This window comes from Gopherus evgoodei, chromosome 11 (assembly GCF_007399415.2).
Source record: "Gopherus evgoodei ecotype Sinaloan lineage chromosome 11, rGopEvg1_v1.p, whole genome shotgun sequence".
NCBI classification, from domain to species: domain Eukaryota; kingdom Metazoa; phylum Chordata; order Testudines; family Testudinidae; genus Gopherus; species Gopherus evgoodei.
Window position 1 is genome coordinate 9,835,359 of NC_044332.1, and position 12,265 is coordinate 9,847,623.

At 47.6% G+C, this 12,265-nt stretch overlaps 1 protein-coding gene across 1 annotated transcript in view; it reads left to right on the top strand.

Moving 5' to 3' along the window:
* The first annotated feature begins 1,472 nt into the window (after positions 1-1,472).
* LOC115659454 (butyrophilin subfamily 1 member A1-like) overlaps positions 1,473-12,265 on the top strand; it is a 151,661-nt gene continuing 140,868 nt past the window's right edge. Inside the window, exon 1 of the mRNA XM_030579618.1 lies at positions 1,473-3,422. The gene's annotated coding sequence lies outside the window, so the exon portion shown is untranslated. The remainder of the gene's footprint in view (positions 3,423-12,265) is intronic.

The following is a 12,265-nucleotide window of genomic DNA, read 5'->3' on the forward strand; positions in this document are numbered from 1 at the left end:
TTGAGATCTCAAAGCGGTGCTGGGAGACTTAGCACGCCTCAGATCCAGCAGCCCTGCACAAGCGGCTTCCTCCTTTTATATCCCAGTTGCTTTCTGAGAACTTTTTGTTGCTGACTAGCTGATCTCTCACTCCCCCATTCTTTCCCATCCAGCTGCAGTATCTTTTCTCACTCAATCTTTTGTTTTTCCCCTTCCTCCCCCCCTCCGCTGCTGAGACATGTATACTGTATCTAAAAGCGACCTTGAAACTTGCTTCACTTTAGCTTCAGTGTGTTACAGCTGGGAACTGACTGTTACAATCAGAAAACTAATTGCTGACATTACATTTTTGCAGCTATTAGTACATTAGGTTACACTAGGTTACACAAAGTGTTTAACATGGAGGAACATTGGTTCATTGAGGCCTACAACAGGAGGGCTTCATTGACACTTGTGATCTACCACCCTCCCAAGTTACCTAGGGTTATGCCAGAATGACACCAACATGGTTACTGTTCAGGGGGGACACTTTTAAAGTTCTACAGCGTAAATGATTTCCGGTCACTGTTCCCAGAGGGACATTATTAAAGAGTACACCAGGTTAAATGATTTCCGGTCACTGTTTCTGGAGGAACACTGTTAACAGCGTACCGGGGCACTGACACTGTACCCGGTCAGTAGAGTGGCTACTCGGGCAAATAACTTCCGGTCACTGGCTTTAGTCGAACACAATTAGCACGTTTACTGGGTAACTCAGCTTCCGGTTGCTGTCCGCAGCCCGTCGGCCAGGAGAGGCGCGGGGGGGCGGCGGCGCTGATCGGCTGGCGGGAAGAGCAGAGTCCGGCGCCGCCGTTTGGGGGTCCCGGGTTATTTTTAGTTTTGCAGCCCCCAGCCCCGCTGCACCGTGCCCCGGGACGGGCTGATGGGCTACGCAAGCGCACGGAGCATGCTCAGTAACGGCTGCTGACGCCACTGCCCTTCCCCCCCGCCCGTACTAGCCACGTGCCCCTACTGGCTGCTGTTGGCGGGGGCGGCCAGGTCTGAGCAGGCTGGACATTGACGGGCGGGGCGCGAGCAGCTGGAGGCAGGGTCGGGAGAGGGGCTGAAGGCGGGGGTGAAACCCTGCTTGGGGGAGCTGGCCCCGACCCCACCCCTGCTGCCCCTTCCATCCCATCCCCCGGCCTGCCGGAGCGCCCCCCCCCCCCGCCGCAGCTGGGGGAGCCTGGCTAAACCGCCCCAATCCCTGGGTCGGCCCAACGCTGGCCGAGCACCAGCCCACACTGCCTGCCAGCTGGCCAGCCTGAGCACCAGCCCAGGCCGCTAGCCGGAGCTGAGACCCCACCAGCTTCTGGGGAGGGGGCTGAGGAGGGACTTGGCGGGGGGAGTCTCGTGGGGGAACGGGGGTGAGGAGGGACTTGACAGGCAGCAGGGATCTCGGTGGGTGGGGGGTGGCAGCTGTGCCAGGGGAGTAGGGGCCTTGGGGAAGAGGCGGAGCAATCATGGTGAGAGGTGGAACCCAGGTGGGGCCGCCAGGTGTCCAGTGGCAGGTCGGTGGCAGCTGTGCCAGGGGAGGCTTAGCCTTCCTTGACCTATTAAACCTGCTGCATATGCCTGGCCTGGAGTTGCTGTAGGGGTTGGGGATGCTGCAGTGGAGGGTCAGATTACAGCAATCTCCCCAGGACTGTTGAACGCCCTTGGCCAGTGACTCCCAGGAGGGCAGCATGCTTCCAACTCCAATTGACTCCAGCTTGGGGTCTCTCTGATCTGCTGAATGTGGCTTTGTCTTCACTTTGCACCTTTTAGCAACACAACTGTGCTGCTGTTTGTCAGCAAGAGAGCACTCTCCTGCCTACAGAAAACTTCCACCCCCAACAAATGGCGTTAGGGTTGTTGGCAGGGGAGCTCTTATGCCGACATAGCGCTGTTTACACCGGCACTTTTCATCAGTTCAACTTTTGTCATTTAGGTGTGGTGGTGTTTTTTTAACACCCCTGAATGACAAAAGTTTTTTCAACAAAGTTCCAGTGTAGACAAAGCCATAGTGATCTAAGGAGGAGCTTTACTTCTGTTCTGGATAGGTGCCCAACCCAGCTGAAGCAGTTAGCTGGTGGAGGTGCTTTCTTCCCTGTTAGACCCAGCTGCCCCAGGGCACCAACATGGCCTGTTGCATGAATAGCTGTTCCCCTGCAGTGGTGCTGTGTCATCGCCATGTAGGATCCTTATTTAACTAGAGCCTCATCGTGTGGAGTCTGAAATGGATTTCACACTGAGCTACATTATGGTTAATACAAAAGAGATCGTTGTCAGTATATATTTAAGGTACTCAGTTACCAGACTGTCTCTGATACACAAGTGTTGCCAACTCTTATGATTTTATAGCATGGCTTCAGGTCTGTGATGTTTTCGTTAAAGCCTCGGCTGCTAGAATCCTAATACAAGAGATTCTTAGATTTCATTCAATAGAGAAAAGTTTGGGGGTGTGAAGCCAGTACATCCTGTGGCATTATGCCCTGTGTTCATCATCGTAAGATTATCGTGATAAGATTATGGCATAAATGTGTATTTTATGCAAGATAGGTCATGTAAGATATTGAAAAGGTTATGATTCACTGAATATGATTATCCAATTCATGCATGTATCATTTTGGTATCTGATTTAGGCATATTGTCTATACATCGATTACAAATGTGTGTACACGGGGAATGCCCAGTAGGTAGAATGCACTCAGTCCAGATGCCTTGCTGGGAAGGGCCATTAGAGAGAACAATAGGTCTTAGAAGATGCTAATCTCCCAACAGGGAACCTTCCTGAGGATGCTCCAAGCAGCCTCTCCGTCATGGCTGCTATAGCCCTATCGGCAGGGCTGTCCTTACCCATATGCAAGGTACACAGCTGTGTAGGACACCAGCAAATTTCCTGGTGCCCTGCGCAGTTGCATGCTACTCCAACCTCTGCCCTGCCTCTTCCCCAGGGCCCCAGCCCCACCTCTTCCTGCTTCCTCTCCCACCTCTTCCCGCCCCTGGGAAGTGCAGCAACCCGGTCCCAGCTGTGCCGCTGGTGAGTGCTGGGGGGTTATTCCCGCCTGCTCCCCAAGCCAGCCCGGCCCCCACACATGGAGGCCTGGGGCCCAACAATCCCCTCAGTGGGGGAGCTGCATATGGCCCCAGAATAGCTATGGATGGCCCTGCCTATCAGAACAGGTGATCAAGTCACCTGGTACTGGACTCCATCTTGGAATACTAATGTTTTTCCATTGAAAGGGGTGGGAACTAAAACTAGGGACAAAGGATTCCTGCCGTATTCAAAAGCTATTTAAGGCAGGAGAGTGACCATCATCATGGATCTTCAGTGACTTCCTGCCCAAGAAGATTGCTGGAAATGGCTGAGAAGCGAGGACTGAGCAGGGGGAGAAGGGCAGAACCCAGGCTAATCATCTGTCAGGGTAAGAATTTGCTACTCATCCAATTTCTTTAGTATATTAAGCTTAGATTGTTTTTGTTTGATTTGCTGGGTAATCTTTGATCCATTTGCTATCCCTTATTATCACTTAAAATCTACCTTTTGTGGTTAATAAACTCATTCTGGTTTTGTCTAAAACCAGTGTGGGTGGGAGTCATTACTTGGGGCAGGAAGCTGTATATATTCTTCTCCACTTTGAGGGAGAGGGCAAATTTGATGAGCTTGCACTGTCCAGTTCCCTGTGCAGCTCACAACGGTATAACTTTGGATTTACCCTTGGAGCAGGGAGGGGCAGGGGAGTTGCACTTGAGTAACTGGGCAGCTTCTTAGCTGAGTCTTCCCATGCAGAGCTGATCCCAGCGTATGTGTGTAGTTGTAGCTGGGTGTGTCTCTACCTGTGTGTGCGGGAGGGGGTTAGGAGCTTATCACAGCAGTACAGTGTAAAGGGAGCCTGAGCTGGTGGATTAGGCAGGCTCACTGGTATACCAGTTCCAGGTGGTACCTGGGGGAACCAGTCACACACCCTAAAGGCTCAAAAGCCCGAAGGCAAATTTTTAAAAAAAAGGTTTATTTTGGAAAAAACTCTCATGATTTATAGGCCAATCTGATCATTTGTCAGGGGAAACCCTGTCTTTTTCTTGCAGGCTGAAAACAAATGCACCCCAGCACCCAAATCCCTTATAGTGCCCCCTGTGGTATCCTGCCCCAGATCACTGGATACGCATAGAAATCTCAGAAACTGTTCCCAGAGGTTGCAGTTTTACCTCAACCCACCTCTCCTGTGTTATGCAGAGTTCTTGAGTTCAATTAGAAAATACATGGACATTTCTTTAAGAAAGAATAGAGATTCAAAGAGAAATCAGTATGAGATATGGGAACAAATGTTTCCATGTAACACAACCTCATAACACACCTTCTACAGCCCATACTTAGCTAGATACAGAGATTCATAAATTCTAAGGTGAGAAGGGGCAAATAGCGATTATCCAGTCCGACCTCCTGTATAGCACAGGCTGGAGAACTTCTCCAAAATCACTCCTAGAGCAGAGCTGTTAGAAAAACATCTAATTTAAATTTAAACATTGTCAGTGATGGAGAATCTATCACCACCTTCGGTAAATTGTTCCAATGGTTGGTTACTCTCATCATTAAAAATATTACACCTCCTATCCAGTCTGATTTTTGTCTAGTGTCCACTGCCAGGCACTGACTCATGTTAGACCGTTCTCTGCTAGATTCATGAGCCCATTATGAAATATTTGTTTCCCATGTAGGTACTTACAGATTGTGATCAAGTCATCCCTTAATCTTCTCTTTGTGTCATAAACATACAGCTATAAAATCCCTCTTTACCCTGTAAAGGGTTAATTCCTCTTTTACCTGTAAAAGGTTAAGAAGCTCAGGTAACGTGAGTGACACCTAACCAAAAGGACCTATATGGGGAGAAGATACTTTCAAATCTGGGGGAAAGGGAAACAGGGTGGGGGAAAATACATCCCCCTAAACTATATCTGAACTAAGCATCTAGTCTTGCAGAAATAGTAAGTAATAGCAGAAAAGAAATGTTAGATTACCTTTTGTTTTAGCTTGTGAATTTTCCCTGTGCCAAGAGGGAGCTTTATCCCGTTTTTGTAACTTTAAGGTTTTGCCTAGAGGGGAATCCTCTGTGTTTTTGAGTCTTTTGTTATTCTGTAAAGTACTTATCCTGATTTTACAGAAGTGATTCTTTTACCTTTTCTTTAATTAAAATTCTTCTTTTAAGAACCCGATTGATTTTTCATTGTTCTTAAGATCCAATGGTTTGGGTCTGTGTTCACCTGCACCAGTTGGTGATGATATTATTCTCCAGCCTTCCCCAGGAAAGGGGGTGTAGGAGCTTGGGGGGACATTTGGGGAAGGTAGAGCTCCAAGTGGCCCTCCCTGAATGTTTAAATCACTTAGTGGTGGAAGCACTACTAAGGAAAAAATTTTTAATCTAAGCTGGTAAAAATAAGCTTAGGGAGTCTTTCGTGCAGGTCCCCACATCTGTACCCCACAGTTCAGAGTGAGGGGGGAACCCTGACGGTAAGTTAAATACATTGGGTGCCATGAGTCTGTCACTATAAGGCATGTTTTCTAATCTTTTAAGCATTCTTGTGGCTCTTCTCTGAACTCTCTCCAATTTATAAACGTCCTTCTTGAATTGTAGGCACCAGAACTGGAAACAGTATGGCAGCAGTGATTGCCAAATAGAGAAAATAACCCCTCTACTCCCACTCAGGATTCCCCTGTTTATGCATCCCAGAATTTCATTAGCTCTTTTGGCAACAGCATCACAGTGAGAGCTCATGCTCAGCTGATTATCCGCCATGGCCCCCAAATCTTTTTCAGAGTCTCTGCTTCCCAGGATAGAGTCCCCCATTGTGTAACTATGGCCTGCAGTCTTTGTTCCCAGAGAGACTCATAGACTCTAGTACTGGAAGGGACCTCGAGAGGTCATCGAGTCCAGTCCCCTGCCCTCATGGCAGGACCAAATGCTGTCTAGACCATCCCTAATAGACATTTATCTAACCTACTCTTAAATATCTCCAGAGATGGAGATTCCACAACTTCCCTAGGCAATCTATTCCAGTGTTTAACTACCCTGACAGTTAGGAACTTTTTTCTAATGTCTAACCTAAATCTCCCTTGCTGTAGTTTAACCCCACTGCTTCTCGTTCTATCATTGGAGGCTAAGGTGAACAAGTTTTCTCCCTCCTCCTGATGACACCCTTTTAGATACCTGAAAACTGCTATCATGTCCCCTCTCAGTCTTCTCTTTTCCAAACTAAACAAACCCAATTTCTTCAGCCTTCCTTCATAGGTCATGTTCTCAAGACCTTTAATCATTCTCGTTGCTCTTCTCTGGACCCTCTCCAGTTTCTCCACATCTTTCTTGAAATGCAGTGCCCAGAACTGGACACAATACTTCAGTTGAGGCCTATCCAGCGCAGAGTAAAGCAGAAGAATGACTTCTCATGTCTTGTTTACAACACACCTGTTAATGCATCCCAGAATCACATTTGCTTTTTTTGCAACAGTATCACACTGTTGACTCATATTAAGCTCGTGGTCCACTATGACCGCTAGATCTCTTTCTGCCATACTCCTTCCTAGACAGTCTCCTCCCATTCTGTATGTGTGAAACTGATTGTTCCTTCCTAAGTGGAGCACTTTGCATTTATGTTAATTGAACTTCATCCTGTTTACCTCAGACCATTTCTCCAATTTGTCCAGATTGTTTTGAATTTTGACCCTGTCCTCCAAAGCAGTTGCAATCCCTCCCAGTTTGGTATCGTCCACAAACTTAATAAGCATACTTTCTATGCCAACATCTAAATCGTTGATGAAGATATTGAACAGAGCCGGTCCCAAAACAGACCCCTGCGGAACCCCCTTGTTATACCTTTCCAGCAGGATTGGGAGCCATTAATAACTACTCTCTGAGTACGGTTATCCAGCCAGTTGTGCACCCACCTTATAGTAGCCCCATCTAAATTGTACTTTCCTAGTTTATCTATAAGAATATCATGCGAGACTGTATCAAATGCCTTACTAAAGTCTAGGTATATCACATCCACCGCTTCTCCCTTATCCACAAGGCTCGTTATCCTATCAAAGAATGCTATCAGATTAGTTTGACACGATTTGTTCTTTACAAATCCATGCTGGCTATTCCCTATCACCTTACCACCTTCCAAGTGTTTGCAGATGATTTCTTTAATTATCTGCTCCATTATTTTCCCTGGCACAGAAGTTAAACTAACTGGTCTGTAGTTTCCTGGGTTGTTTTTATTTCCCTTTTTATAGATGGGCACTATATTTGCCCCCTTCCAGTCTTCTGGAATCTCCCCCATCTCCCATGATTTCCTAAAGATAATAGCTAGAGGCTCAGATACCTCCTCTATAAAGATGTATGTCTTTACTTTTAGCTGTCTGAAAAGCATGTTCCTTGCTTGCATCCATTTCACCAAGCAATCTAGCTTGCTCTGACTCAGTGACCTCTCCTCTTTATTTTTCACCACTCACCTAATTTTTGTGTCATCTGCAAACTTCATCGGAGATGATTTTAGATATTTTTCTGGGTCATTGATAAAGATGTTAAATAGCATAGGGCCAAGAAATGATCCCTGTGGGACCCCAATGGAAACACACCAGCTTGACGATGATTCCCTGATACAGTGACGGAAACTTGTAGTCCGCTTAACCAGGCCATTTTAATTGTATATTGTTCTAGTTCTTTAATCAGTGTAGTGAGGTTCCAAGTCAAATGCCTTCCAGATGTCTAAATAAATGACATCAATGCTATTACCTTTATCAAGCATACTTATAATCTCATTAAAAAAGATATCAAGTTAGTTTGGCAGGATCTAGTTTCCATAAACCCATGTAGATTTGCATTAATTACATTTGTGGGCGATGGGGTTTGACCGGTCTGTGCTGTGTCCCCTCTTGAGAGTGAGGGAGAACGGTGAGCGAGATCCCCGTGTGCAGACAATCTCCTTGCGTGGTGGCTGCCAGCTTTCTCTCCAAGCACTGAGTGTCCCAGAGAGGAGGGGGGGAGAGGCCAGGCCGGGTTGGGATTTTGGAGGATTGATGTGGTTGGTGTGGAGGGCAGTTCAGGTCTCTGGATGGCAGGGACGCTGTGCATCTCTGCATGGCAGGGGTGCCGTGCACCTCTGACCTCGCAGGTGCCTTGTGCAGCACAACTGTTGTCACCTGTGAGCTCTTCCCCACCCCCCGGATTGTGCCCCTCTGCAGTAGGCCCTGGAGAGCTGTGAGTGCAAGAGTCAGAGCAGGTCCCTGAGGGTTGATAGCCTCCTGCCCTGAGCCTCAGAGACCCTTTCCACCACAGAGGTGGCTGAACATTTCATCTCAGTGCTCCCCTCTGGTTGCTAGCTGAGGCCCCTGTGCTAGCGTCTTCCACTCTCTGTTCCGTGGGACCCCTCTGCAGGGGGACTCTTGCTGCAGCTGTGAGGAGGAAGAGGAAGGATGAGTGTGGTGAGGAAAGAAGATTTAATGTTTCCCCCTCCCATGTAAGCACCCAAGGCGGAGAGATCCCCACACTGCCCCTCCCACAGACCCCTCAGCCTCAGGGCCCCATGGCAGAGAGATCCCCACACTGCCCCTCCCACAGACCCCTCAGCCTCAGGGCCCCATGGCAGAGAGATCCCCACCCTGCCCCTCCCACAGACCCCTCAGCACCAGGGCCCCATGGCAGAGAGATCCCCACACTGCCCCTCCCACAGACCCCTCAGCCCCATGGCAGAGAGATCCCCACACTGCCCCTCCCACAGACCCCTCAGCCCCATGGCAGAGAGATCCCCACACTGCCCCTCCCACAGACCCCTCAGCCCCAGGGCCCCATGGCAGAGAGATCCCCACACTGCCCCTCCCACAGACCCCTCAGCCCCATAGCAGAGAGATCCCCACACTGCCCCTCCCACAGACCCCTCAGCCCCATAGCAGAGAGATCCCCACACTGCCCCTCCCACAGATCCCTTAGCCACAGGGCCCTATGGCAGAGAGATCCCCACACTGCCCCTCCCACAGACCCCTCAGCCCCAGGGCAGAGAGATCCCCACACTGCCCATCCCACAGACCCCTCAGCCCCAGGGCCCCATGGCAGAGAGATCCCCACACTGCCCCTCCCACAGACCCCTCAGCCCCAGGGCCCTATGGCAGAGAGATCCCCACACTGCCCCTCCCACAGACCCCTCAGCCCCATTGCAGAGAGATCCCCACACTGCCCCTCTCACAGACCCCTCAGCCCCAGGGCACCATGGCAGAGAGATCCCCACACTGCCCCTCCCACAGACCCCTCAGCCCCATGGCAGAGAGATCCCCACACTGCCCCTCCCACAGACCCCTCAGCCCCATGGCAGAGAGATCCCCACACTGCCCCTCCCACAGACCCCTCAGCCTCAGGGCCCCATGGCAGAGAGATCCCCACACTGCCCCTCCCACACACCTCTCAGCACCAGGGCCCCATGGCAGAGAGATCCCCACACTGCCCCTCCCACAGACCCCCCAGCCCCAGAGCCCTATGGCAGAGAGATCCCCACACTGCCCCTCCCACAGACCCCTCAGCTTTATGGCCCCATGGCAGATGGGGCCCTTCACTGTCCCTTCCTCCCTGGGAGTTGCCCCAAAGCATCAGGGACCCACTTCCCAGCAGCTCCCCCCATGCCCCACTGCAGGGGGTGGCTCTGCGACTCCCACTGACGTCACTGGGCTTACGTGGCTCAGGCCAGACCCCTGGGCTGGGATCCCCCCAATGACTCTGACAGAGCGACTGGGTGTTAATGGCTCCTTGCTCCTCTCCATGCCCAGGGGGGCTCCTCACCTGCACTGGAGGAGCACTCAGCCTCTGTGTTGCAAGGAGCCTCCAGGGAGTGGCCGCTCTCCCCTCCGGCACCAGTTGAGCTGCTGGGGCAGCGATCCCCCAGCTCCTGCCCTGGGGATGCCTCCTGCTGCCCACACGGCTGGGCTGAGGGCTGCCCTGCCACAGAAGCAAACCCAGAACGTTTATTTTAAAGTAGGGCTGTTGATTAATCACAGTTAACTCACGTGATTAAATCAAACAAATTAATCGCAATTAATAGCAGTTTAAATTGCTCTGTGAAACAATAGAATACCAATTTAAATGTATTGAAGATTTTTGGATATTTTCCTACATTTTCAAATATATTGATTTCAATTACAACGCAGAATACAAAGTGCACACTGCTCATTTTATATTATTTTTATTACAAATATTTGCACTGTAAAAATGATAAAAGAAATAAAAGCAGCAAAGAATCCAGTGGCACCTTATAGACTAACAGACGCTTTGGAGCATGAGCTTTCGTGGGTGAATACCCACTTCCTCAGATGCATTCATCCGACGAAGTGGGTATTCACCCACGAAAGCTCATGCTCCAAAACGTCTGTTAGTCTATAAGGTGCCACAGGACTCTTTGCTGCTTTTACAGATCCAGACTAACACGGCTACCCCTCTGATAAAAGAAATAGTATTTTTCAATTCACCTCATACAAGTACTGTAATGCACTCTGTATCATGAAAGTGCAACTTAAAAATGCAGTGGGTTTTTTTTTTGCATGACTGCACTCAAAACTAAAACAATGTAAAACTTTACAGAGCCTACAAGTCCACTCAGTCCTGCTTCTTATTCAGCCAGTCACTAAGACAAACAAGTTTATTTACATTTATAGAAGATAATGCTGCCAGATTCTTACTTGCAATGTCATTTGAAGGTGAGTGAGAACAGGTGTTCACATGGCACTGTTGTATCTGGCATTGCAAGGTATTTATGTGCCAGATATGCTAAACATTTGTATGTCCCTTCATGCTTCAGCCTCCATTCCAGAGGACACGCTTCCATGCTGATGACGCGCGTCAAAAAAAATGCATTAATTAAATTGTGACTGAACTCCTTGCAGGAGAATTGTATGTCTCCTGCTCTGTTTTACTCACATTCTGTCATATTTTATTGCAGTCTCGGATGACAACCCAGGAAATGTTTGATTTAAAAACACTTTCATGGTAGATTTGACAAAATGCAAAGAAGGTACCAATGTGAGATTTCTAAAGATAAATACAGCACTCGACCCAAAGTTTAAGAATCTGAAGTGCCTTCCAAAATCTGAGAGTGACAGAGGTGTGGCACATGCTTTCAGAGGTGTTAAAAGAGCAACACTCCAATGCGGAAACTACAGAACCCAAATCACCAGAAAAGAAAATCAACCTTCTGCTGTTAGCATCTGACTCAGATGATGAAAATGAACATGCGTTAGTCCACAGTGCTCTGGATTGTTATCAAGCAGAACCCGTTATCAGCATGGAGATGTGTCCCCTGGAATGGCAGTTGAAGCATGAAGGGACATATGAATATTTAGTACATCTGGCATGTAAATATCTTGCGATGCTAGATATAACAGTGCCATGCAAACACCTTTTCTCACTTTCAGGTGATATTATAAACAAGAGGCAGGCAGCATTATCCCCTGCAAATGTAAACAAACTTGTTTATCTAAGTGATTGGCTGAACAAGAAATAGGACTGAGTGGACTTATAGGCTCTAAAGTTTTATATTGTTTTGTTTTTGAATGCTGTTATTTTTTGTACATAATTCTACATTTGTGTGCTCAACTTTCGTGATAAAGAGGTTGCACTACAGTACTTGTTAGGTGAACTGAAAAATACTATTTCTTTTGTTTTTTACAGTGCAAATATTTGTAATAAAAATAAATATAAAGTGAGCACTGTACACTTTGTATTCTGTGTTATGATTTGAAAATGTTGAAAACATCAAAAATATTTAAATAAATGGTATTCTGTTATTGTTTAACAGCCCTATTTTAAAGCTGATCAACATAAACTCCATTTGAAATAGAAGTAATTAAAGTCTATATTGGGAGTCTATTCTCCTATACGCTACTTCTCTCAAGGCTTTTGGAGTGAGGTTTTATTTCAGCACTGCTTAATTACATTAAATAACTTTTCAGAATTAGCCACCATTTCCTATAATACTGATGCAAAAAATACCAAAATTAACCCAGCCCTAACCACAAAATAACCAGAATTATATTATAATACTACAAGTTATCACATAATCAGCCTCTTATTCTGTAATAATTAACTTCAATTTTTTATTCCATTATCACTGGTAACAACATATTCAAAGATTACAAAATCTTATCATATTGGTTAGTTTTCTCTCAATCCTCATTTCCACCGTGAGCCCCATGTAATGCTCTGTTCCCCACTAACACAGGTGCCTTCCATTTCCTAGAGTTATCTCTGAG